General features: G+C 49.5%; 1 long non-coding RNA gene across 6 annotated transcripts in view; it reads right to left on the bottom strand.

Annotated features, from left to right (window-relative positions):
- The window catches only part of LOC128844962 (uncharacterized), an 88,198-nt gene that overhangs the window by 41,360 nt on the left and 21,785 nt on the right, over positions 1 to 25,053 (bottom strand). For 3 of the 6 annotated variants that reach the window (XR_008446564.1, XR_008446563.1, XR_008446567.1), the window contains exon 3: positions 11,890 to 12,055. The exons of 2 other annotated variants lie outside the window; for them this stretch is intronic. This is a non-coding gene — a long non-coding RNA (uncharacterized LOC128844962). Of the gene's footprint in view, positions 1 to 11,889; positions 12,056 to 13,257; positions 13,378 to 25,053 lie in introns of those variants that run through there. One more of the 6 variants, XR_008446568.1, reaches the window with a different exon arrangement.

Consider the following 25,053-nt stretch of genomic DNA (forward strand, 5'->3'; position numbering starts at 1 on the left):
CACACAAAAGTTAATAGTTAATAAATTCACACACCAAAATTATTCCAATACACAAGCTCTGAGAAGACTCATTTACATATCCGGAAACAATATTTGCTTTAATTATGTTAGTTTAATAGTGTGTCTACAGGAAACCTCATTAGAAATCAACAACAGACAAAAACCGCACAAATATCCTCCCCTCAAAACAATCAGGTGCCTGCTAAAAGATCTGCAGTATTCTTCTCCGCTTCGAGGGGCTGAATCTAAGCAGCGAGGTTTGCTGAAAGGGAAAGCAGTTGCATGTAGCCAACTTCCTAAACTCCACCTTTTCCTAGTGCAGATGCAAAGTAACAGCTTCAACTTGATTTTAGCTGGTTGCATCATAGCCTAGCCTAGAATGCAACCAGCTAACGGCGTTACCTTGCATTTAAACTAGGAAAAAGGCCAAGTGTGGGTCAGGCTTTGCTAGACACAGCTCTGTTCCTCAGGTCCCATGGAACTCTCCACTATAAAGGTAAAGCTCATGTGGGCAGACAAAACTGCCTCAGGGCCAGTCAGACTGTGGAACAAACTCCCCCAGGAACATCACAGACCTTGCCACCTTCTGCTCCAAGGGCAAGGCGCATTTCTTGGACCTGCCATCTCCAACATAAACATGTATCAACAGGTATATTTATGAAACACAAACTCTAAAGCCCTATCAAAGCCACATTCCACGTGCTTCTCCCCATGGGGAGATGAGAACAAACGACATAGTCTCATTGCTGAATGCACTACTGCAAGGGGCTCAGATACCATGGTGTCAGGAGGAGTGTAAGCAAAGGGGTTCATGCAATGTAGGAGCACCTCCTTGTGGCCAGGTATGGCACAGCAGCTCTCTCCCCATAGGACCCCCCCCTGCCGACAGTCAATCAATCGCTGCGGTGGTCTCTCTTCCCACAACCCCGCCCTCCAGCCAGGTCATGCTTTAGTCCACCCCTTCTGGGGTAAAAGAGTCCATCCAAGCTATGGTCCCATGACCTTACAGCAGGTCTTCTGGCTGTCTCTGGGCTCCATGGTGCTTAGACCCCTTGCCCCAGAGGGTTTCACCCCACCTTCCTCGGCGGCTGGTAGGAAACCCAGGCCCTCTCTCTACTCTGGGTTCCAGCCCAGGGACCCTGTACCTGGCAGCCCAGGTAGCCCTCAGATTTCTTGCTGCCTCCCTGGGCTACTTCCTATCTCTTCTATCCCCCAGAAAGTGACAGCAGATCCTCTCCCTGCAGCCCCCTTCTGCTACAAACGTCCCCTCTTTATAATAACCAGCCTGCTTGTGCCCCACTCAGCTTCATGAGTAGTTAAGCCTGGCTCCCCTCCAGGTGCAGCCAGATAACAGAATTGGCCACTCCGGCCCCCATTAATCCATTCAGTGCCTGTGTGGGGCACACACCGCATCACAGAACTTGAATCGAATCAAATGCGTTAGCTACGCCCTTCCTAAGCTCAACCTCCTTTCCCAGTCAAGCATAAACCTGCCCAGGCAGGGAATGACCCTGGGGCTCTGCCCACCCTGCTCTGGTGAAATGAGACCAGCTTCTTTGAACTTCACAGGGAAAGAGCTAATTTTCTGCAATTTGTCACTTTTTAGGGCCAGCTCCTGCCCCCTCTTCTGGGGTTGCATGGAGGCCTAGACCAGATGTTGACTGATTAACTTGCATTAGGGTAGCACCTAGAAGCTCCAGCAAACATCAGGCCCCATAGTGGGGTGCTGCAAAGACACAGTGAGAGACAGTCCTTGCCACAAAGAGCTCAGTCTGACTAGTCAAAACAGACCCAGGAGGGGAAGGGCTGGAACGTACAAGGAGGGCACTGGTTTGGAAGCGTCATGCAGACTCCACAAGTTAGGGTTGCCAGGCATCTGGTTTTTGACCGGAGCGCTCAGTCGAAAAGGGACCGCTGACCGGGCCATTAAAAGTCCAGTTGGCGGCGCAGTGGGGGTCCGGGGCTAAGGCAGGCTCCCTGCCTGCCCTAACTCCACGCAGCTCCCGGAAGTGGCCACCGGGTCCCTGCAACCCCTAGACCCATTGGCCCCTAGATACCGGGAACCATGACCGATGCGAGCTGCAGGGCAGCGCCTGCGGGCACGAGGGCAACGCATGGAGCCTCCCTAGCTGCCCACACATCCACGGGCTACAGGGACCTGGCAGCCACTTCCAGGAGCTCCAGTAAGCGCCACCAGGACCCCTCACCCCAAACCCTCTGCCCCAGCCCGGATTCCTCTCCTGCACCCAAACTCCCTCCTGGAGCCTGCACCCCACACCCCCCAAATCCCCTGCCCCAGCCCTGAGCCTCCTCCTGCACCGCAAACACTTCATATATGGCCCCGCCCCAGAGCCCACACCTCCAGCTGGAGCCCTCACTCCCCCCGCACCCCAAGCCCCTGCTCCAGTCCAGAGCCCCTTCCTTCACCCCAAACCCCTCATCCCCAGCCTCACCCCAGAGCCCACACCTCTAGCTGGAGCCCTCACTCCCCTCCTGCACCCCAACCCCCTGCTCCAGTCCAGAGCCCCTTCCTTCACCCCAAGCCCCTCATCCCCCGCCTCACCCCAGAGCCCACACCCCCAGCCAGAATCCTCACCCCTCCCATACCCCAACCCCCTTCCTCAGCCTGGGGAAAGTGAGTGAGGGTGGGGGAGAGCGAGCAACGGAAGGAGGGGGAATGGAGTGAGCAGGGGCGGGACCTCGGAGAAGGGGCGGGGCATGGGTGTTCAATTTTGTGCTATTAGAAAGTTGCCAACCCTACCACAAGTTTGGTCTTTTATCTCATATCTGAGTGGGTTTTACTGAGTTACGGCAGCGCACGGCTGGGACGGATTAACTAAAAGAAGAACAAAGGAACGGGGCTGGAGGAGGGTGCAGGCCACAGGGGCAGGTGGAACTAGGCTGATGTGAACAAGTCGTGAATGGGAGGGGCTTGCTGGAGCCAGCAGCCAATCAGAGATGAGATAGAAGGTTTGGGGTCACTCCACAGACAGCAGCTCGATGACATCATCGGTGTCCTACGGTCACTGGTAAACTGTTGCTGCAGCTGCTCTGCTGACTTCAGCCTCTGTTCCTCTTCCCCTTTTCTCTTGTGGCCCCATGGCTGGGGGAGAGGATGACACATGGGTCCTCTCCCAGGGTTCCTGCAAGGGGTCTCCCTGCATGACCTAGGTCCTTGGAAGGCCTGGAGGAAGCACAGGCCCCCTGGATTCATCTGCCCCACAGCGGAGGAGTGTGATGCTACTGCTACTCTGCAGCCTGGGGGAGAAGATTTTCCCTCCTCCCTGGCCTCAGGCTGGACACTGGGGTCATGGAATTTGTCTTCATTGTCCCTGCTTCCAACCAGAGACTGCCTGACTGTGCTAATGAACCAGGATACAGCCAAAGCTGTGAGAGCTCCTGAGTTCTGGCACCGGAAACTTCAGCCCATGTATGTCTGCCGTGCGTGATCTATGATTCCGTCTGCCTCCTGCTGGGGTCACAGACAGTAACAGTAACTGCAGTGAGGCCTCCATCACCATCTGTGCCAGTCACAGAGGTCTCTCCCTCCAGGCTTATGGGCGACTTGGGCAGGGGCTGCAGATAACAGAGTGGCTGCGCCTGGTGTAGGAAGGTGCTGCCATCCATCAGTCTTGAGGCTGCTGGGAAGCAGGTAATTAAAAGCAAGAAACGCATGAATCGATGCAGGGAAAAGGCTGCAGAATCACTAGGAGTCCTGACCATGCAGGTTCTGGCCTCCTTCAGCCTCCTCTGATGGGACTCTGAGCTCTGGCACTGCCTATCTTCCTATCTTTACAGGATCCCACCACACTGTCCTCTTGTTGCAGCAGGCATGGCTCTTCCTGGCGTTCATCTCATTCTTCCTTCCCTGCTTTTAAAGATGCCTTAGCCCTTGTTCCATCACAATGACTCGGCCCCTATTTACATCCTTCCCTTCCCCTTTATGTTTTTGCATTAAATCCCCTTGGATTTTCAGCAGTAGAGTTAGGGAGGCCAGTTTGGTTATGATTCTCTTGTTGCATTGTACAATGCATTACTCTCCTTTAATTCCATTTGTGCAGTGCCTTGAGGACATGGAGGGGAGGAGCATGCTTTAAAAATCAAATTAGGAATCATTATTATTAACCTTCCTGACCTGCTGCTTTTAGGTTGTGCTGCTGCCTCATTAACCCAAAACTGAACTAACTTAACGTGAGTGATTTAATCCACACAAGGCAAAAATCGGACTGTCCTCACTTGAAGCCAGTGCAGAGCAAAGCAGGAAAGTGAAAACCGAGCCAGATTCTCATCTGGTGTCAATCATCCTCGCCCCATTGAATTCAGTGGAGTTACAACAATTTGTTCCAACGGTGGCTCTGCCCCAACATCCATTGAAAGGAACTGGCTGCATTCACATAGTCTCGTTTGATTTAAAAAAAAACAAAAGGAAAGAACTGCAAGTAGCATATTGAGTTTTAGAGGATGACAACAGACCCAACATGCTTAAGCAAGATGCCACAAAAAGTTCCCAGATGTCATCATCATCAGTCAAGGCATTTCATTTGATTTCCCCAACAGAGATCTCTAGTTAATCTGTGTTGCATTGTGCGGGATTCTTCACTTCTCAGAAGGGACCAAGTTCATCTAGCACTGCGTCAGCCATTTCATTCTCCAAGAAAGCAATAAGGTCAGAAAGCGCCAAGAGGAAAGCTAAGCAAAGCCAGCATCCCTCACAAAGGATAACATGAAAACCCCAAATCTTCTAAGACTTACAGTTCTCTAGTCACAAACCTTTTGGGTCCGCCAGCTAGGTTCCTATTGGAACTAGCAACAGCCATGTCACAGAGGTTGGCCTTACACTTGGAGTTACTGCTGAGTTTGACATGCCCTGTAGGTAAAAAATATGCAAAACTGAATATGAAAAAATCCCAATAACTAAATCTTTCAAAGGACAGGGCATAACCAATAAGCAAAATAACAATTACACTAAGTGACATGGACAGTGCTCAGAATGCAGGTACTCAATTATTACTGACCTGCATTGCCTTCCATTTCTGCACCTGACCATAAGACCCCTGGGACTGTGGACAGAGTCATGGCCTGATTCCATTCTCCAAGAACAGCTCACCTGAACAAATCTGCAAAAACTACAAGTGTCTTCTTTAAGCATTCAAGTGGCAAAGAAACAAAGCCCAGCCTTGCTGGAATACAGATTACCAGCCGCCCTTCATGCTTTGGGGTTATTTAAAATAAAACAGAACAGTACAGATGGGTGTTTTTCTCATGAATAAATGTATTTGTGGACCTGAAAGGCAGGTAATATCTGCTTTCTGCACTAACAAGGTTACCAAATTAACCCCTGGGACACTGGTGTTATCCAGATGGCCAATCCCATTGTTAGGCATCCAAATTATAGGAGTCAGAGGTGGAAAAGATCTACCAGTTCTGAGTTACATCTAGCCCATCCCCACAGGCTCAGACATTGTTAGTGTGGTATCAGCTCCTGGACAGAAGAATAGTGCAGGTCTGTGGGGTTGCATTTGGGCACAGCACTTCTGAAGGGGGCTTGGGGATTCTGACAGAGCTTTGCTGTTGCTTATGGCCTGAGGATTGTGGTGACGGGAAAGGAAATTGGGGGATTCCCACAAAAATAGACTTTTAATAATATATAGCTGGACTCAGGACTTTTTGCATACTGCAGCTGCAAATGCCTCAGTCCAGAAATCAAAAGCACTATGGAGAGTCACAGGGAATCTGCAGTCATAAGGTTTTGTTTGGCTACGTTGATCTAGAAACTTGGTTCAAACTAATTTCCCTGTGTGTAAAGCCAAGGGACTTGCATTTCTCTGTGGGGAGGGGTTTATCACAGAGAACACAGCTACTTCAGCTCATTCCACCCAAAAAAGAACACAAGGATTGACACCTCGGACGCTTCATGTTGTCAGGCAACATCATCAGTCCAGGATTTTTAACTCATTATTCAACCATGACCTGCTGCAGGAATCAGTGAGTGACACTTGCCCAGTATTTCCATGGCATGCGCCCCCTTGTCAGCTGCCAGGCCTCAGCACGGAAAACACACAGGAGCTGGAGCGAATGATCCTGGCTGCGAGAAAAGCAGCTGAAATGTCTATAATGAAAATGCAGTGTTTAAAACACGCTTTGAAATTGTTTCCATTTCTTTCCAGCCTACACTAAAAATCGTTATTTTTAGCACCAGCCCTTTGATTTAATTTTTTAATTGCTTGTAAAACTAAGAATAATGGTAATGTCATGACACCTCGCCCAGCTTGGCAGCAGGGGTAGAGACTGCTTGTTTAGCTAACCAATTGCAGATGGGAATGAGAATGTGCTGCCAGGATGGTAGGGTGTTTCAGGCAGGTAGCTCACCTCTGAAATACAGGCTGGGGCTCTGGAAAGGGTCTAGGGCTTCCTTCAGTTAGACACGGTACACTATTCGCTCTATAGAACAGAACAGACTCGCATTCGGATTGTGTGCTGCTGCACAGGCTGGTATGCCAACAATGTGACAGAACTGCCAGGTCCCAAGCTGCAACTGCACTTTGATCTCTTCACTCCCAAAAACGCTGGGCCTAGCGACACAGCGTTGGAAAGAGCATCTCTTCCCTTTCCTCTGACCTCACTTCCACAGTCAAGAGCTTCCCAGGTTAGTAGCCAGAAACTCATATACATGATCTTCGGTGCTAGGTCAGTTATGAGCTGAGCCAGCATCAGGTTTCTTCTGAGCACGTGGGTACTACACTGGCTGAACAGTATTCTGCAAGAACACCCAAAGTCCATGCCTGCTGCTCTCCTCCAGGAGGGTTTGGTCCATAACTATGCAGACTGTAAGGTCTGTGGGGCAGCAACCATGTGTTTCATACAGGGCCAAGCACAATCAGTGCTTAACGAAGACACGATAACTGTGGTGCAGGCTTAAGAGCTGGTCCAGGAGAACTGGATGCCTCCTCCTCTTACTCCGTTTGCTTCCCGGGCGGATGTGTTGCAGTTTAATGAGTGTGCTGTACTCTCTCTCATGTGAGCTTTGTTTTACTCAATTCAGTCGCCATTTGAGAGGGGGAGAGGGCAGGCGCTGTAGAAACCCTGGGCGCAGACACTCCCAGTGAATGGGCTATTCCTGACAATGGCCATTCCAGGAGCTGTAAGGAAAGATGGAAAGCAGAGACTCACATGGTTCTTGTGATACTGTCACAATCTAAAATACTCCAGAACCCGTAGCTCACATTCAGATAGAATCCTCTCCTGCTACCCAAATCACGAGGCAGGGAAATCTACTCAGCGCTGGGCAGACAACAGCCAGGGCATGCAACTCACCCAGCTGTCCCACAACACAAGCACTTGGATTGAGGCACCGTCTCTTCTGTTTGCCCCACTCTTCCCTGTCTTGTGGGTTTGTGGCTAAGCACCGTCTGAATAGGGATGAACGCTGTGTAACTTCATGGTTGGAAAGCCTGGAAGGGCAGGAGAGAATCGCCACTTGCTGCGGTGAGGTGCCAGAGCTGCTTGGCACGTGGAAGCTCATGGAAGGTGTACAAACTGTCATTATCCTTCTTGGAAAACTCATTAAAAGAACGGCCTAATCATTGTGATTCCCACTTGTATTACTTGTAATAACATTAATCCTGATCGGCCATCCACAGTAATACCAAATGAGCTAAAGTTCTTTTCTAGGATTTCCCCTGCAAGTTAGCATTACGGGCTTGTTGTAAGTGTATGTCCATCCTTGCTTCCAATGATGAGGAGGAAAACCGTTCCCCAAATCAGAGGATTAACTGAAATAACCCCTTCATCTGGGTCTCCCAGGTGACTAGTCTCTCAGTGAGAAAGCATCTTATATTTTTTTAAATTGTAAGCTTCTTGGGGCAGAGATTCTATTTAGTCTTACACACAACTGAGCGCATTGTCAGCGCTTAACAATCTATGCAGTAAGATTTCAGGATTGTCACTCTGAACCCTAGAATGTTTGTCGAGTCAGTGTGGAGGGACAGAACCAGCTACAAGTATGCTTGAGGGCTCTTTTGTTCAGAATATCACCAGGCTCAATCATCACTGGGATTTGCAGTCTGTGACCGTTCATTTTTTAAATTCTCACCCATTTTGCCTCTACGAGTTACACCCATATGGTGTATGGCTGTAGAAAGGCATGTACCTATGCCATGCCAAGCGTCCTAGACCATTGTGATATCAGAAGTAACTCACCAATCACCACCCTTGCCCTACAGCTAATCTGAATGCAACAATTTCATTGTTGTCTGAGGCAGACTGTACAGATGGTGGATAACTTGGTCCAAATGCCTTCAGCTACTAGTTAATAATATGTTCACAAACCTGAAGACACAAAACTTGTCTGATGAACTGGGTAGATTCCTAAACAGAGGGGAGATAGCGAAAAGTGCAAAGAGAAGAGAAGTATAAGAGCTATGGGAAAGATGCAAGACTTGGCTAATATGTTACTGGTTAATTAGCTTCTACAAGAGCCAAATTCTTCATTCTGTGGCTCTGAGCAGCTTTGCCTCCTGGCTGCTGCTGTCCCTTCTTGCCAAAGATGGCGGCTATTTGTTTATTGTGGGATTCTGCACAGTCTCTAAGGACAAGAGAGCAAAAGATAAATATTGGCTCAAGAAAAAGAAGCCCACCTTATTAGTAGTCTTCCACTGCTGATCAGCTACTGCAGTGTGTCCCCACGTACAGCTGACCTGCCATTATCTGCATTGCATCCGTCCAATTCTGAAGAGCAGCTCTTTGGGCAGGGAGACTCCAGGAGCAGCAACGGATCCAATAGGACACACTGCAAAAGCTGGATCTTCGCCCCCCCATGACAGCTGCACTGCCAGTTCTTACCATCCCCCCTGCATATCAACATCTCTTCCATCCTATGGAGAGTGGGCTTTCCCAGGGCCTGGGGCAGGGGAGACTGTGCCTGGACATCGCCCTGTCCTGAGTACTGATAATAGCGCTGATCCATGCGCAGGACAAAGGACATATGGGGACTGGATTTCTTCCCACTTATACCAGGCTCTCTCTGTCCAACTGGGATATCGCTGCCCCACCTGCCAGGCCAGAGGCTGCTTGCTGGGACAAGATGCACGAGGGCAGCTGGACAGACCTCATTGAAACACACAGTAAAACCGCACACAACCTTTGAAAATGAGTGACATGGACAATACTCCTGGAGCCAGCACTTCATCTCCAAGCTACAGGCAGGGCAATGGAAGCCACTGAACACGGTGTGCAGGCAAATGATAGGAACAGCAAAGAGACTCACCCCACTCCTTGTACCTCAGCTAGGGGTAACCTGCAGAGCTCCAAGCAACTATTAGTAAATTCACAAAACAACACTGGTGCAAAGAATAAACATCAAAGTCCACAGGATTCCTCCCAGCGTTTGCTCCTATGCAGTATTTTCTGTCCCTGTTTTTCTGGCGGAATGTGTAGTTTACTATGCCCCTGTCTGTTGTAAACAGACAGAACGTGCATGCAGCCGGGTTAATGTTGCTGCTGGAACCTTAACTTTTACATTTCCTGACTTTGTATTTTAACTGTGCAGCCATAACGTTCCACTGATGCAGTCTGTTGTGTGTTCGTAACATAGAAAAGAGAAACCAACCGTTTTAAAAGAAAGTCCACCCGGAGCAGGCTGTTTGGGAAATGGTGACAAGCAGTTAAGTAAATGGAAGCTGATATGCGATGTTTCTGTTTTATTAGAAACCATCATACGAGTGCTGCTGATACACACACTTCTTGTAACATGGCTCTTCGTAGCGTGCCCAGGTGTGAACCATAGGCCTAACTGGCACTGAAAGGGAGGGAATAAAGAGCAAACATAGAAGATCATAAAATATGGTGGAAAATACATTCCAGGAAGCTCAACTTTACTAACAGGTGGGGTTTCCTGTAAGTTTCCTTCTGTTTTCCCATCATGCTGGAGAGAAGAGTAGGACAGACAGCCAGCACATATTGCATTGTGGAATCAGCACTTATTTGCCTGTCAGATACAGCCTGTGGCAAGGTAGCAAACTGCTGGTAAAGGGGATATTTTCCTGTAGTAGCAGGAATGGTGGATAACTCTGTTTGCCCAACCCAGGCATCTTATCACAGAGCCAAGAGTTTTACTACCGATTCCTTCAATGCTCTTTTACATTTCACTAGCTCTGCCTTAGACATGCTTGGAATGTAAAGTACTATTCTCTGTAAGGTAAAATCAGCTAACCCATGCTGCCCTCTTCAGGAGCTTATACTAGCGTACAGCATTGTCCCTGTTTTGGAAAATACCTTCAGCAGATGCCTTAAACTAGAACCTCAGGGACCTGGGACTGGCAGTGCAAAGATACTCTTTCCTGCTAAAAGGCTGTGAGACAGAACACTGAGAGTTTCTACCTGAACAATTCCATAGCAACAAATCCTTCTAAAGCCACATCCCTGACACCACTCTAATCCACAAAGTCCAGCAGCTCAAGCAAGATCTGAGGAGCTACACAAGGCACAGAGAGAAGGATGTTGGATCCTTCCAGGAGCCATGTAGCAGATGCAGCAGAATAGCTTTTTGCTGAATATGATTCATTTACAGTGACTTGCCCCTGTGGCACAAGACACAGAATGTACACGCCAAAGGGAAGTGGAGAATCCCCAAAACTCTGATATTTGTGCTTGATGTAGGGGCCACAAGGTCAAATGAATCAGCACCAACTCTCTACAGCAATGACCAGTACAGTGTTCTAGGAGAGGCCAGAAGAGGTGAAAGGTGGCACCCTGAGCTTGTACTAAGCCAGTGAGATACACTCTGTTAAGGATGTGTGGTGAGGCTATAAGTGAGATACTGGGGACAGTGGGCACCTGCTACAGACCCATGTGGCCAAAGAACAGCAAGGACAATATGCTCCTGGGCTTCCTTGTGAGATAGCACACGTGGGAATTGTAGCTCCCCAGATATCAGCAGAGTAACAAATGCAGCCAAACATCTAGCTAGCCCAGCATCTGGCCTGTGCCCCTCACAGTGCTCCAGCCCACCAAAGGGGTTCTGAGGTTCCTAGGGGGACAACTTTAGGGTCCAGGAAGTAGAGGATCCAACTAGAGGGGAACCCATCCTGGATCCACTTCATGCTGATGGGAGGGCACTGCTGAAAATGACCAGGAGCTCGGGGCCAGTGGCTACAAGGTGGGTGGACTCCGCACAGCGAAGGACATTGAAAGCAGCAGAACAAGATATGAGATGTTGGATTTCAGTCTAGTAAGCATGTGCAATGGCAGGAATATTAAAATCCACAAGAAGGCTGAAGAGTCCTAGAGGGGATCAACAGATACCCATGAAAGAAGAATGCTGGGAACAGTGGAGGTGCCTCTCCTCAAAGGACCGTAGGGCACAAAGTAGTACCCAGAATGGACATGGAGGAGAAGCCAGGACACACACAAGATCGCTTATAGGGGGAAGGTGACCGCAGAAAAAAGAATGAACTAATGCTGCCAAAAGGAAGGAACAAGAGGAGCTTTTACCAGTATTTCATGGGGGAAGGGAAGACTAGTGAGAAAGTCACTGATAAAATTTGATCAGTTCATTAAGCATCTTAAAATGACAATATATCACATACATGATTGTAGGGAGCAAAGCCCAGTAGGGAGAGGGGGGCTTGCGGGCTGGACACAGAAGGATTAATCCAGCAATGGGACACCTGGGAGTGACCTACCTGTTGGTTTCTCAGCCAGGGGCTTGTTGTTTATCCCCATGGGACGGTTCAGGCAGAGAGGAAGTGGCAGAGCCGCACGTCAGCCCCAGAGCACCTGGGGAGGGGTGCTAGACTTTGGTACAAGTTGTCCCCTGCAAGCTCACATTCACGAGTCGCTTCTTCAGGCTTGACATGCAGGATGAATTTATATGAGCCTGATGATACTTACTCCACTTCCTCCTTTGTCCCTGGCACTGTCTGCCTCCCAGGCACACCTTTGAATTTGGTCCTTATTTATTACCAGCCTCTTCTCCGATTTCAGTCCATGGAGCCTGATGGCCAGTGTTTGTTAGATTTCCTTCCAATAGTATTGTTCAGGCTGAGCGCCTTTGTCCCTAGCACAGAAGGTGAGAGTCAGTTCCCTAGGAATTTAGATGATATTTACAGTTATTTTCCAATATCTAATTTGCCTTTATTTATTTAGGGAGCTATTTCAGCAGGACCCTCACAGCTGAGACACTACACTTCTTTATGGTGAAAGTCCTGAAGGCGGCTGGGGGCTGGGAACTTCAGATAGAGATATTACAGACCAAAGTAGTAATTACAACAGTGAATACAGCATTAAGTGAAAGGGAAAACACTGCAGGCAGGAGGAAAAGGAAACATAAATTAGGAACAGTACAATTATCTCCCAGCATTTATAATAATCACACTGAGTGATGGTGGTCTCCTCCTTAGCAAGCGCTACTCTCTGACACCACCACATTCCAGAGAGCGAGCGAGCGTGCGTGTGTGTGTGTAAGGGGTCTGGAAACCGGACCATGCTAAACTATTCCAACATACTCCACTGTCTGGCAGAAGGGTGCACTTTGCTATGGGGGAACATGGAGTTATAACATCTCCAGCAGCAGACCTGGCATTTAATGAGCATACAGATGCAGGGCCATTTCCTCAGGGTAGTTCCACTGGAATTTGGATGATTTACACCCATTGAGGATCTGGCCTCAAGTCCTCTCTACAGGATGAAAATAATAATGTTATTTGTAAGGTGCTTCACACTCCCACCACTCCAGGGATAAACAGTGACAGTTCAATCATAACAACAAGCACGGAGGAGAAAACCATCAGACTAGCAGACACACGTTCACGCCTTGTCCTAAACAAAATCTTTCCCTTTCGTGATGACCAGAAAGAGTCTTTCAAGCAGCTAGAGATCCAACCACCTTCCAGAGATCTGCTCTGCCCAGACTAGGAGCTCCAGCTGCAGACTGACCAGCGCCCATGGGCTGTGGAGCCGGTGCTCCTGCCAATCCCTCCCTCTGCCTGTGTGATCAGCTGGCATGGACTCCAGCTGAGTTCACATACACACAGTTCACAATTCATTAACTATTTGGTTGCTGGATTAAAAGCACTGTGCAAGTCATATCTCCACTACCCTCCATGCACCAATAACCTCCCCGCATGCCCCACACACAGCAGAGAGGCAGGGTCTGCCCAGGTTAATTCTCTGCACTGGGTTTGGGGGTTTGTTTCTTTCTCCCTTGACACCCAGTAAAACTCTCCATTGCAAAGGAATCTCCACTCCACATAGACTTACTGCAGGCCCAGCCCCTGGCATAGGATGGAGAGAGATGAACCTTCCTCCTCCCCAGGGAGCAGAGAACTCGGCCCTCGCACCCAGACGGAGCGTCCCACAGCTTAGCAACCTGTGATAGCCAGACAAGGTACCTGTCACTCCATCACCTCGTTACTTGGAGCAACAAGGCAGATTATTGAATCAGCCCCTCCCCACAGCCAGCCATGCGAGGGGACTCAGCCTCCCCTCCCCAGCCAGCTGTGCGAGGGGGCTCAGCCTTCCCCCCACATCCCAACCCACAGCCAGCTTTGCGAGGGGGCTCAGCCCCCCCTCCCCAGCCCACAACCAGCCGTGCGAGGGGACTCAGCCCCTCCCTCCCCAGCCAGCCGTGCGAGGGGGCTCAGCCTCCCCCCGACATCCCAACCCACAGCCAGCCGTGCAAGAGGACTCAGCCCCCCCCCCCCAGCCGACAGCCAGACGTGCGAGGGGGCTCAGCCCCCCCATCCCAACTCACAGCCAGCCATGCGAGGGGGCTCAGTCACCTCCCCCAGCGCACATCCGCTGCGCAGTGGGGCAGCCATCTGTCATTGCATTAGCCTCAGAGGGCAGTGCCAGTTCTGTTCATGAATGGGCACAAGTGGCACCAGGCCCTTTCTGAGCTGCAGAGATGTGTCTGGTGAATGATGCCTTCGCACTTTTCTCTTCTCTATAGCACGTGAATTTGCTTTAGTCTAGCCCCACCAGTGCACTGCCTCTCCCTGTTCTGAGGGGGCCTGGTTGTGCTCTGAGCTGTGGCCCAAGAGAGCAGTGAGAGCGAAGCTGGAGTCAGCCCAACCCTATCTGCCCTGTTGGGAGCCATGTCCTCCTGCGAGCTCCTGTGCAGTTAGTGTGGAGGGAGAGGCAACACTCACTCAGCCCATGAGGCTGTAAAGCAGCGGCGGGGGGAGCGTCCCCAGGTAGATGCTGCTCCACAAGGGGACTGAGAATTTCCACAGACGTGTCACCTAGTAACAGAGTCAGAGGAAAGTTGTCTGGAAATTTCCCCCTCCAGGCATTGCATCAACTGACCCATCTGTGTGAGCATCCCGCTGTGTGAGGGGCATCCCTGGTACAGCAGAGCTGGCGCCTGGCCCGTGCCATGTCCTCCTCTCCCCTCGTGCCTAGGGGCCACTCCCAGGAGAAAGTGGCCATGACCGGAGCCCTTCTGGTGATCCCCAGCTGCTGGACGGGCCCCTTGAGGTCACAGCATCAGTCAGTGTTACCCTGTGGATAACAACTCATCAGGTGCCCAGAGACTGGGCAGGCTGGGGCGCCGCAAACACCTCAGATAGAGAAGGGTATAGGGCCAGACCGCTGGCCCAGCCGAGCCTCGCGTGGGCACTCTGGCCCTGGCCAGCCCCAGCATCAGGAGGGAAATAAAAGTGATTTAAAGGCACATTTATCTCTACTCCCTTGGTAGTGTCAGTCTGGCCCCACGTCTGTATCTACCTTAGGTGTCTGTGGGGCCCCATTCCATATAGTCCTGAGCACCTGGTGAATCCCTGACTCCCCATCTCTACCCTGGGTACCACTGACGGGCAGGCAAGCCTACGCAACCAGCCAGCCAGGCAGGACGGCCAAAGAACACACTTTGAATCCAACGTGAGCCTCCTTAGTCTGAGTCTCCCCCGTTACAACCAGAGACGCTGTGATTTCAGTGCTGCAGCTGACAGCGGAGGCCAGGCTCCCCGAACTTGGTGGTGCTCCCTGGGTGGCACCAAAGACATCAGGCCTCCCTTATTAAACATCGACACTTAGCAGCCGTTGAATAAGATCTTTCCCGCTCTAGGACCAGTCCACACCGCAGCTGCTAATTATCCTTTCCTGTTAGTTTCCATGGTCTCACTCTCTGATCATTTTATGGAAAGGAAATTATGAAATAATTGAAAGTTGGAACCAGCAGATCCCCCCACAGCAGGGAATTTCCATTATTTACCCATAAAAATATTTCAAGGGTTATTAGCATGTAAACTGTGATTAATTAAATTCACAGAAATTGTTTCTGAGGCATATAAATGAGGAGATTCCAGCTGAGTGAAAACTGGGAGCCAGCTCCTCCCTCCCAGCAGCACAGCCACGCAGGGGGAAGGAACTGAACTGGCTTCCTCTTCATTGCACTTCTCGGAGTCTCCTACACTGCCGAGGGCCACAAAACAACCAAAAAAGCAGGAGCGGCAGAGGCACTCCTCTGAGGATAAAGACAAATGAGCTACTTTGCAGGACAGAGCAGCTCCTTGCAGAACCTGTGAAAACAGTTACTCAGCAAAAGCATCTGCTGTTGAAGGGTGGGGTGGGGGGGGCTTCAGACCAGCACCCCCATCACAAAAACAGCTGCAACTGTTGGCAGTCTCGGCAGAGAGGAAGAAGACTGACTGGGCCAGACTGGCCCTCACCCACTTCCTACATCTGCAGCAGATGTCACAATGTACAGCCAGGAAAGCACGGGGCCCAGAGTGGGGGGGCCCAGAGCAGAAGTGACGAATTCATCTCTTCCGGAACTGACTGGTGTTGGGGTTGGCTCTGCTTTGAGCAGGGGGTGGGACTAGATACCTCCTGAGGTCCCTTCCAACCCTGATATTCTATGTTTCTATGACTGCATCCGCCAATCTGTGCGCACCCACAGTTTCCACTTAGAAGCAGGTGAAACAATAATAAAAACTGAGCCAAAAAAGTGACTGGGTCTTGGTCATTTCTATACATAAAATGTACAAAAGCTGGAATGTGTCAGATGGGCTCAAAGATCTGATCATGGCAGGTTAGTGGCTGGAGGGCTGAGAAGAGGGTCTAAACCCCAACACCAGGATTGCTAAAGGCTCTCCTCTTTTAACGGAGGTGTAAGCCTCCCACTGTCCAGGAGCAGAGTCTGGAGTTCCACCCCGACACCACAGATATTTAGCTGGTGATCACAATGTCTGCGTGGACAGCTCACGGACTGGTTACCAGTGACTTAGCACATCAGCCACGTAAAAGTCACTAACACACCCTAAAATGGGGGCTCCTCAAAAACAGCTTTAAAATAGGGAGGAGACATGCCACTGAAAGGTCAGTGTCCGTGTTCCAGCCCCGAGTGACAGCGAGCATGGTCTGGGGGTCTGAAGTCTCCACAGAGCTCGGCAGCCGTTTGTCAGACATCTTGATTAATTTCTTACAATGAAGAAGATGGAAGAGGGTAGGATTCATCATTTTAAATCCTGGATGATGACAGATCAGGCAGCACATTTAACAATTGAAATATACTTTGCAGACAGTAATGGGTACTGTTAAAGAGTTACCTGGTATTTGGATTACCAACGGCATAGTCTATCAATTTTTATTTTTGTATTAAAGTTGTTTTTTCCATCTGTTGAAAATGTCTTTTTGTGCTTTCATCGGGCATTACACTTTATGTCTCATTTGCTGCACCCAGAGGAATTTCACGCTGCTACATTAATAAATACCCTGGGATGGTGGCTGGGCTTTTTACTTTCCAGAACACTGTTCCATTTCCATCTCTTGCCCAGCAGTTTTTTGTTGTATTGCTTTTATATACAGGTATGGGGGCAGGCTCTGACTGGTGGCTTAGCTCTCATCCCATCATGCCTGGAGGAGCAGGCCTTCCCCAGATTGCTCTGAACTGCTTTTATTAAAGATACTCCTTCTTCCATTTCCCACCTATGCAGGTAGCCATCAATACAGCTCCTGAAGCTAGGACCAGAAACTGCACAGGGGTGGGGGGACGAGTCCTGCTCATCTCTGAGCTGGAGCTCCCAGTCATATGAACAGCTAATGACAGCGACTCTACCACTGGGGGATTGAGGAGTTCCTGCCTTCGCACAAGAAGTGATGCTGAGGCAATTCCCAAGGGGAGACATGGCCTTGGGGTACTAGGGTTACCCCAGAGACTGGTCAGGGGGCGTTAGCAGTGCAGAAGGATAAGCTGTAAATCACAAGTCATGTTACCATTGCCACCATGATGCAGAGTCTGCCCATCTCACTTTGTGCTACAGCCACCGTCCCGTACCCATCTCCTGCTGGACTTGGATCTGAAATGAGGCATGTTTAGACATGTCAATGTGCTTATGCCTGTGATTTTCTGTGTACTGCACCTTTAAACCTCACAGGACTGCTATCTGCAAAGGCGGGGGCCATTCTGTGCTCAGTTCACAGCAGACACACAAAGGAGGTTCGTGCAAACACACACGCACACACACAGTGCTTTCTCTCTCCCCGTCACAGGCAGACGTTACTGTTCTTTCAGTATAAAGGGAAGGTTATTCTGACTGAAAGTCCATGGTTACATATTGAAAAATTACATTATTAATACCAAATTGGGACTGAGACTAGTAGAAGGGTCACCCTAATGATCATCCCAAACTCAGCACCATGACTACTGCCCACCACAGCCAACATAAGCGCCAACGCTAACCCCATTGCAGTGTGCATCTTCCACCCCGCCTCTAAAACCATGGCAACCAAATGCATCATCACCACCAGTCCTTTTTGTCTCCTGGCTCTTCCAAAGTTCTCTCTGCCTCCTGCCCCCGACATGGGTGCTCTCTCAGCTGACATCAGCATTAGACACCTCTTGCTGGGCTCAAGATCTGCCATCAGATCTTTCTTTCCATAACAAAATACAAACCGAGCAATCACCACCCAAAACTAACAACCCACCTGTTGCAGGGTTGATGCACCCCATCGTGAGGTGTCAGGCTGTCCAGGAGAAAAGGGGGTGGGGGAGAGCGAAAGCTCACCCCCTTTCGATTACTGCAGCCCCTTGCATTCAGGGCAGCAAGGCCCCTTGGCCCATGTCCTTGGTCTCAGGCAGTAGCACCTAACGTTCACAGTCCCAGGCTGTGGTGCCTAATATCTCGAGAGGTTGCCACACCCAGCGGTAGGCACGGCAGGGGACCTGTCCCACTCTACTTCGCCAGGTCCCGACCCAGGGCCCTGTGGAAACAGTAGCCCTGGTTTCTGGTTCAGGTTCCAACCTCCACAAACACGTTCCCTAGGCCACTTCCTACCGGTGGTTCCAGCTCCGGCAGTTCCTCTGGGGACAGCGGCCATCTGTCTCCGTGGTCAACTGGGGGCCCTCAGTGGGCTCGGCATGTTCGGGCGCCGCTGTCTGGAGCTCTAGCAGCTCCCTGGCAGTCCGCTCTCCTCCTCAGTCAGCCCAGACTGAGCTGAGCTGCTTCCTTTTGAAAACTCATGGCGATCGGGGGAGGTCCCAGATGACTGGAAAAAGGCTAATGTAGTGCCCATCTTTAAAAAAGGGAAGAAGGAGGATCCGGGGAACTACAGGCCAGTCAGCCTCACCTCAGTCCCTGGAAAAATCATGGAGCAGGTCCTCAAGGAATCAATTATGAAACATTTAGAGGAGAGGAAAGTGATCAGGAACAGTCAGCATGGATTCACGAAGGGGAAGTCGTGCCTGACTAACCTAATTGCCTTCTATGATGAGATAACTGGCTCTGTGGATGAGGGGAAAGCAGTGGATGTGTTATTTCTTGACTTTAGCAAAGCTTTTGATACTGTCTCCCACAGTATTCTTGCCACCAAGTTAAAGAAGTATGGGCTGGATGAATGGACTGTAAGGTGGATAGAAAGCTGGCTAGATCGTCGGGCTCAACGGGTAGTGATCAATGGCTCCATGTCTAGTTGGCAGCCTGTTTCAAGTGGAGTGCCCCAAGGGTCGGTCCTGGGGCCGGTTTTGTTTAATATCTTTATTAATGATCTGGAGGATGGTGTGGACTGCACTCTCAGCAAGTTTGCAGATGACACGAAACTAGGAGGCGTGGTAGATACACTAGAGGGTAGGGATCGGATACAGAGGGACCTAGACAAATTAGAGGATTGGGCAGAAAAAAACCTGATGAGGTTCAACAAGGACAAGTGCAGAGTCCTGCACTTAGGACGGAAGAATCCCATGCACTGCTACAGACGAGGGACCGAATGGCTAGGTAGCAGTTCTGCTGAAAAGGACCTAGGGGTCACAGTGGACGAGAAGCTGGATATGAGTCAACAGTGTGCTCTTGTTGCCAAGAAGGCTAACGGCATTTTGGGCTGTATAAGTAGGGGCATTGCCAGCAGATCGAGGAACGTGATCGTTCCCCTTTATTCGACATTGGTGAGGCCTCATCTGGAATACTGTGTCCAGTTTTGGTCCCCACACTACAAGAAGGATGTGGAAAAATTGGAAAGAGTCCAGTGGAGGGCAACAAAAATGATTAGGGGTCTGGAGCACATGACTTATGAGGAGAGGCTGAGAGAACTGGGATTGTTTAGTCTCCAGAAGAGAAGAATGAGGGGGGATTTGATAGCAGCCTTCAACTACCTGAAGGGGGGTTCCAAAGAGGATGGAGCTCGGCTGTTCTCAGTGGTGGCAGATGACAGAACAAGGAGCAATGGTCTCAAGTTGCAGTGGGGGAGGTCCAGGTTGGATATCAGGAAAAACTATTTCACTAGGAGGGTGGTGAAACACTGGAATGCGTTACCTAGGGAGGTGGTGGAGTCTCCTTCCTTGGAGGTTTTTAAGGCCCGGCTTGACAAAGCCCTGGCTGGGATGATTTAGCTGGGAATTGGTCCTGCTTTGAGCAGGGGGTTGGACTAGATGACCTCTTGAGGTCCCTTCCAACTCTGATATTCTATGATTCTATGATTCTTTTATACCCTGGGTCCAGCTGGAGCATGTCCAGCAGGGCAAAGGGGCGTGGCCTCCTGAGTCCACAGTGAGTGGTTAACCCTTGCTGGGCTAGTGCGGGGTTAATAGACTCCATCACACCACCACAAAACAATTTTCAGGGGAAGGTTTAGAACATTGCAGCATCTAAGCTTCCTTCTGGGTTTTCCTTGACTGCATTATTACTTCAGAAAGCTCCTAGGGGAACTGACGTCCGAGCACAATATATGTCTTGAACCTGGTGGCCAGTGCATCCTAGAGAAAGGAGGGGAGAGGGCCAGGCATCCCTAGCTATACAACGTGTCGGACTGTCTGTATAGAGCACAAGCACTGGCAAGCAAGTGAAGATAAAACATACCCCAGATTACTCCAGGTGAAATGCACCCCATTCCCAGCACAAAATGCATATTAACCCTGGGCCTTGGTTTAAAACCATTATCGAGAGATTTTCCAGAATATAGGAAGTTGATTTTGGAATATAGGAAGTTGCACAGCACCCTCCTGATTTTTGCAAAAAAATAAATGAAAGGGGTGGGGAGAGGGAAATCCTAAATCCTGGCTATTTCTCTTTTCTTGCACTGACAATAGACTCATAGACTCATAGATTTTAAGGTGAGAAGGGACCATTATGATCATCTAGTCTGACCTCCTGCACAATGCAGGCCACATAATCTCACCCACCCACTCCTGTAACAAACCCCTGACCTATGTCTGAGCTTTTGAAGTCCTCAGCTTGTGGTTTAAAGACTTCAAAGTGCAGAGAATCCTCCATCAAGTGACTCGTGCCTGACACTGCAGAGGAAGGTGAAAAACCCCCAGGGCCTCTGCCAATCTGCCCTGGAGGGAAATTCTTTCCTGACCCCAAATATGGCGATCAGGTAAACCCTGAGCACGTGGGCAAGACTCACCAGCCAGACACCCAGGAAAGAATTCTCTGTAATAACTCAGATCCCACCCTATCTAACATCCCATCACAGGCCATTGGGCATATTTACCGCTAATAGTCAAAGATCAATTAATTGCCAAAATTAGGCTATCCCATCATATCATCCCCTCCAGAAACTTATCAAGCTCAGTCTTGAAGCCAGATATGTCTTTTGCCCCCACTACTCCCCATGGAAGGCTGTTCCAGAACTTCACTCCTCTGATGGTTAGAAACCTTCGTCTAATTTCAAGTCTAAACTTCCTGATGGCCAGGCTTTTCCTCCAGAGCCCTGGCATAGGTGACCCAGACAGCAGTTACCAAGTAAACAGATTTCAGAGTAGCAGCCGTGTTAGTCTGTATCCGCAAAAAGAACAGGAGTACTTGCATCCGAAGAAGTGGGCTGTAGTCCACGAAAGCTTATGCTCTAATAAATTTGTTAGTCTCTAAGGTGCCACAAGTACTCCTGTTCTTTTTTCAAGTAAACAGAGGAGATTCCTTCCTGAAGTAGATGAGAGGCACAAACCATTAACTGCTCATTACCCCTCCATTGTTATTCTTTTCTAGGGGACGGGGATTCCAGAGTTCTGAGCACTCCCCACCCCCCATACACACACTCCTGACTCTGACGCCATGTCTACACTACCACTTACGTCCACAAAACTTGTAGCTAAGGGGTGTGGAAGAAACACCCCAGTGAGCAACATAAGTTACACTGACCTAAGCGCTGGGGTGCACAGCGCTGCGTGGGTGGGAGAGGTTCTCCTGACAACACAGCTACCGCTGCTCGATGGGGATGGATTAATTATGTAGACAGGGGAGCTCTTGCCCGTGGGCTTAGAGCCACTATACAGGGCCACCCAGAGGGGGGGGCAAGTGGGGCAATTTGCCCCAGGTCCCAGGCCCCACGGGGGCCCCCCGAGAATATAGTATTCTATAGTATTGCAACCTTTTTTTTTAAATGGAAGGGGCCCCCGAAATTGTTTTGCCCCAGGCCCCCTGAATCCTCTGGGCGGCCCTGCCGCTACACAAGAGCTTGCAGCAGCGTTGTGGCTGCATCGATGCAGCTGCGCCACTGTAAGCTCTCCAGTGTAACCATAGGCTCCGAGGCAGTCCCTGGCCCCGTGTAGTAGCATGGTGTATGACCCAACTGGGTCCCCTGGCTCTGGGGCCACAGTGCCCCAAGTAGAGTCAAGGACCAAAGCTCCATTTTCCTTGTCAGGCCTGCAGGGAATGGCAGTGGCTGAGAGGAGCTGATGAGCCTGCCATGGAGATGAGGATCCAGATGCCATCTCTAAAAGCAGGAGGAAAGGCACGTCCAGCCTGGGAAGAGCAAGAGGACCCAGCTGAGGAGCCGAGCGTGCTCTCCTGCTTGGCACCCACAGGACGAGGAAGTGGAGCTTCATCTTTCTGCTTTGAGCATTTACAGTTCACACACCCAGTGACACACAGGGGCCAACTGCTTGGGAGCAGAGGCACTCATGGGCTTGTCGCAGGATTGGGCCCTCAGAAAAATACTCTGGCTAGGTGCAGACACCGCACAAGACAGAGGCTCAGGGAGGAGCGGGAGGCCATGTGGCACAGTCTGTCTGAGGGCACAGGAACTGGTCTGTCAGAAGCTGTAACATGTGGATTGGGAGAGGAGAGGGAGGTTTGCTAGGGCAGACGGGGGAGCAGGGTTATGTTCAGGGCGGGCTTGTGCTGGGCCTTCGTGGCGAGGATGAGGAGTATGAATTTGATGCACATCTTCCCTTAACATCCTGCGTGTTCTCTCAACCTCCAATATCATTATGGTGACGCGCAACACGAGAGAATATAATTGCTGTAGTGATTACTTACAGCCATTACATTACGCTTTAAAATGCTCCTTTCAAATTGAACAATGTTTTTCCAAAGTCAACAGCTGGTTCACAGCTTGAAAGCAACAGTTAAGATAAATTAAATAAAAAGGGTAATAAAATCACAGTCTAAATTTAATTTCTGAAATGCACGCAGACTCCAGCAAAGCTTTTAAAACATCTTTAAAATACAGCCAGAGGAGCAAAAGTCAATCCACCCAATAATTATACAGTGTTCATTAATACGGGTGTGATGTTCAGTCACAAATAACTGCATATGCTTTTAAAAATACATGCACTAGAGCATAAAAACAAATCTGTGAAGCACTCACAGGCTGAGAAGCCCCAAGAGGATCTGATTCTACATTAAACAGAAACTTCCAGTGAGATTAGAGCTCTGGGGAGGAAAACACCCCCTGTGACCTGGTTGATGGAAAGGGCACTTTCACCCCCCAACTGAGCCAGGGACTCATGACATCCCCCAAGGGCATCACAGCCTCAGCAGTCCCCTGCAGGCCCGATAGATCTGGATTGCATGTCTGATCTGTGCAACTTTATGTAAATGTCAGGTAATTTTTCATTGGACCGTCCTTCTGTTTTTCATTGGGTGAACATTATCTCTGCGGCTGACCCTGGCACTGCATGTGCTGTCTGCTTGGCTGACCATAAAGCAAACAAAATGAACATTCATTTGGCCGAGAACGAGGGGTTGGAACAATTGAAAAATATTCATCTCCAGATTTAGAGGAGCTATGCACCGAGTCTCTTTCATTCTTCTCTCCACACAGCTTTCCACATCCCACACCTTTCTGATCAGGAATGCTGCCAAGCTCTCTCTTTGACTCCGTTCTTTATCCCTTTGATCACCTGTTGAACATTTTGAAGCCTATTGTGTTTTGAAAGGAAAGTGGCCCAAGAATGAAAAGCAAATGTTCCCCCTTCACTCTTTGCTTCTTTCTAATCACTTTATTTTTGTATCTCACCGGAAGTGATATTTCTTACCAGTGCCTGTAGCCAGATGGAACTCCCCACACCAGTTTTCATACCGAATTGTTATAGTGGACTGACAGCCTTGATGTCACAGTTTTACATTAATACAAGAGTGACAGACCCTCCGATGTCAAGGGGCAAAAATAACACAGCTATAGAAGTCACTAACGTGAATCTGCAGACACCCTATTCTAGTGTTCTATCAAAAGGATATGGGACAGTGGCCAAGGCCTGGTCCAGACTTCCCTTCCCTCCTGCATTTGCCAGTTATGTGATCCCTAATTCTCCTAAAGTAAAAAGCACACTACACAACACAGCAACCCATATTCTCACGGGCACCATGTACTCTGTGTGCGTGCTTGCATTCCCCGTCTATGTGCAGTATACTACTGTAGACTTGTTAAATGAAATCACAGTGGATCCTGAAGCAGCTGCACTGCAGTGGTGAGTGATTAGAGAGAGAGAGTTTGGCTATAATTTTAAGATTTTAAAGCATGTACAATATTATTAATACTAATGTTAAAATCCCCTGGCACGTTTTGCAAGAGAAGGACTATTAGCTAAGTGTCTAAGCTGCAACTTGGGTAATTACATCTACCTGTCAAAAATTTCCCCTGCAGTTTTTGGTGGTGAAGTTATTTTTCACTTCCTTCCTTAAAAGACTGTGTAGCATTGCTGTGCTCTGATAAATAGCTGCTGTAATCCACCCCACAGCCTACTGCTGTGTTTCAGTAGTGGGTGAAGTGATTTCTATCCAGATGGCCTGTATGGGCCTTTCAGAGACAAGGTGTAATATAGTGGTAAGATGTTATTGTTCCCACGATCTCCATCACATTTATCACTGAATTTCCTGCCGCCTTCCTCCCCTGTGCTAAGACTGCCACACAATGCTGGATGTCTGTTGTGACACAGTGGGATATGTCTGTACCAAATTGTGAACTCCATTTTGTATTAACCTCCATTTTGTATTTAACCTCCATTTTGTGCCATGTACTGAATGCATGTATAACCTTGCCCAGTATTCTAGACAGCTACCAAATGCATGTGTAACCTTACCCAAGGCAAATCTATGATAATATATTTTAGACTGCTACCCTGCCCGGGAAAGGTCCATCACAGAGCAATATAGGACCATCAACTTTGATTGTCTCTCAAACACTGGCCCAATTTATAGCATGGCTTATAACTACAGATTCTCAGCTTGAGTACAAGGCAAAAGGAGAGAGACTGTATTTAAGGGGCAGGGGTGGTTCTCTGCGCAGGGGGAGATCATCACTGCATGGAAACAGGAGTGAGAGAATGATTCTACCCAGCGTGGACGCTGACAAACCTCAGACTCACACGATGGGTGAGATCAGTGGAGGAGACAGTGT

Source organism: Malaclemys terrapin, chromosome 10, assembly GCF_027887155.1.
Source record: "Malaclemys terrapin pileata isolate rMalTer1 chromosome 10, rMalTer1.hap1, whole genome shotgun sequence".
Taxonomy (NCBI): domain Eukaryota; kingdom Metazoa; phylum Chordata; order Testudines; family Emydidae; genus Malaclemys; species Malaclemys terrapin.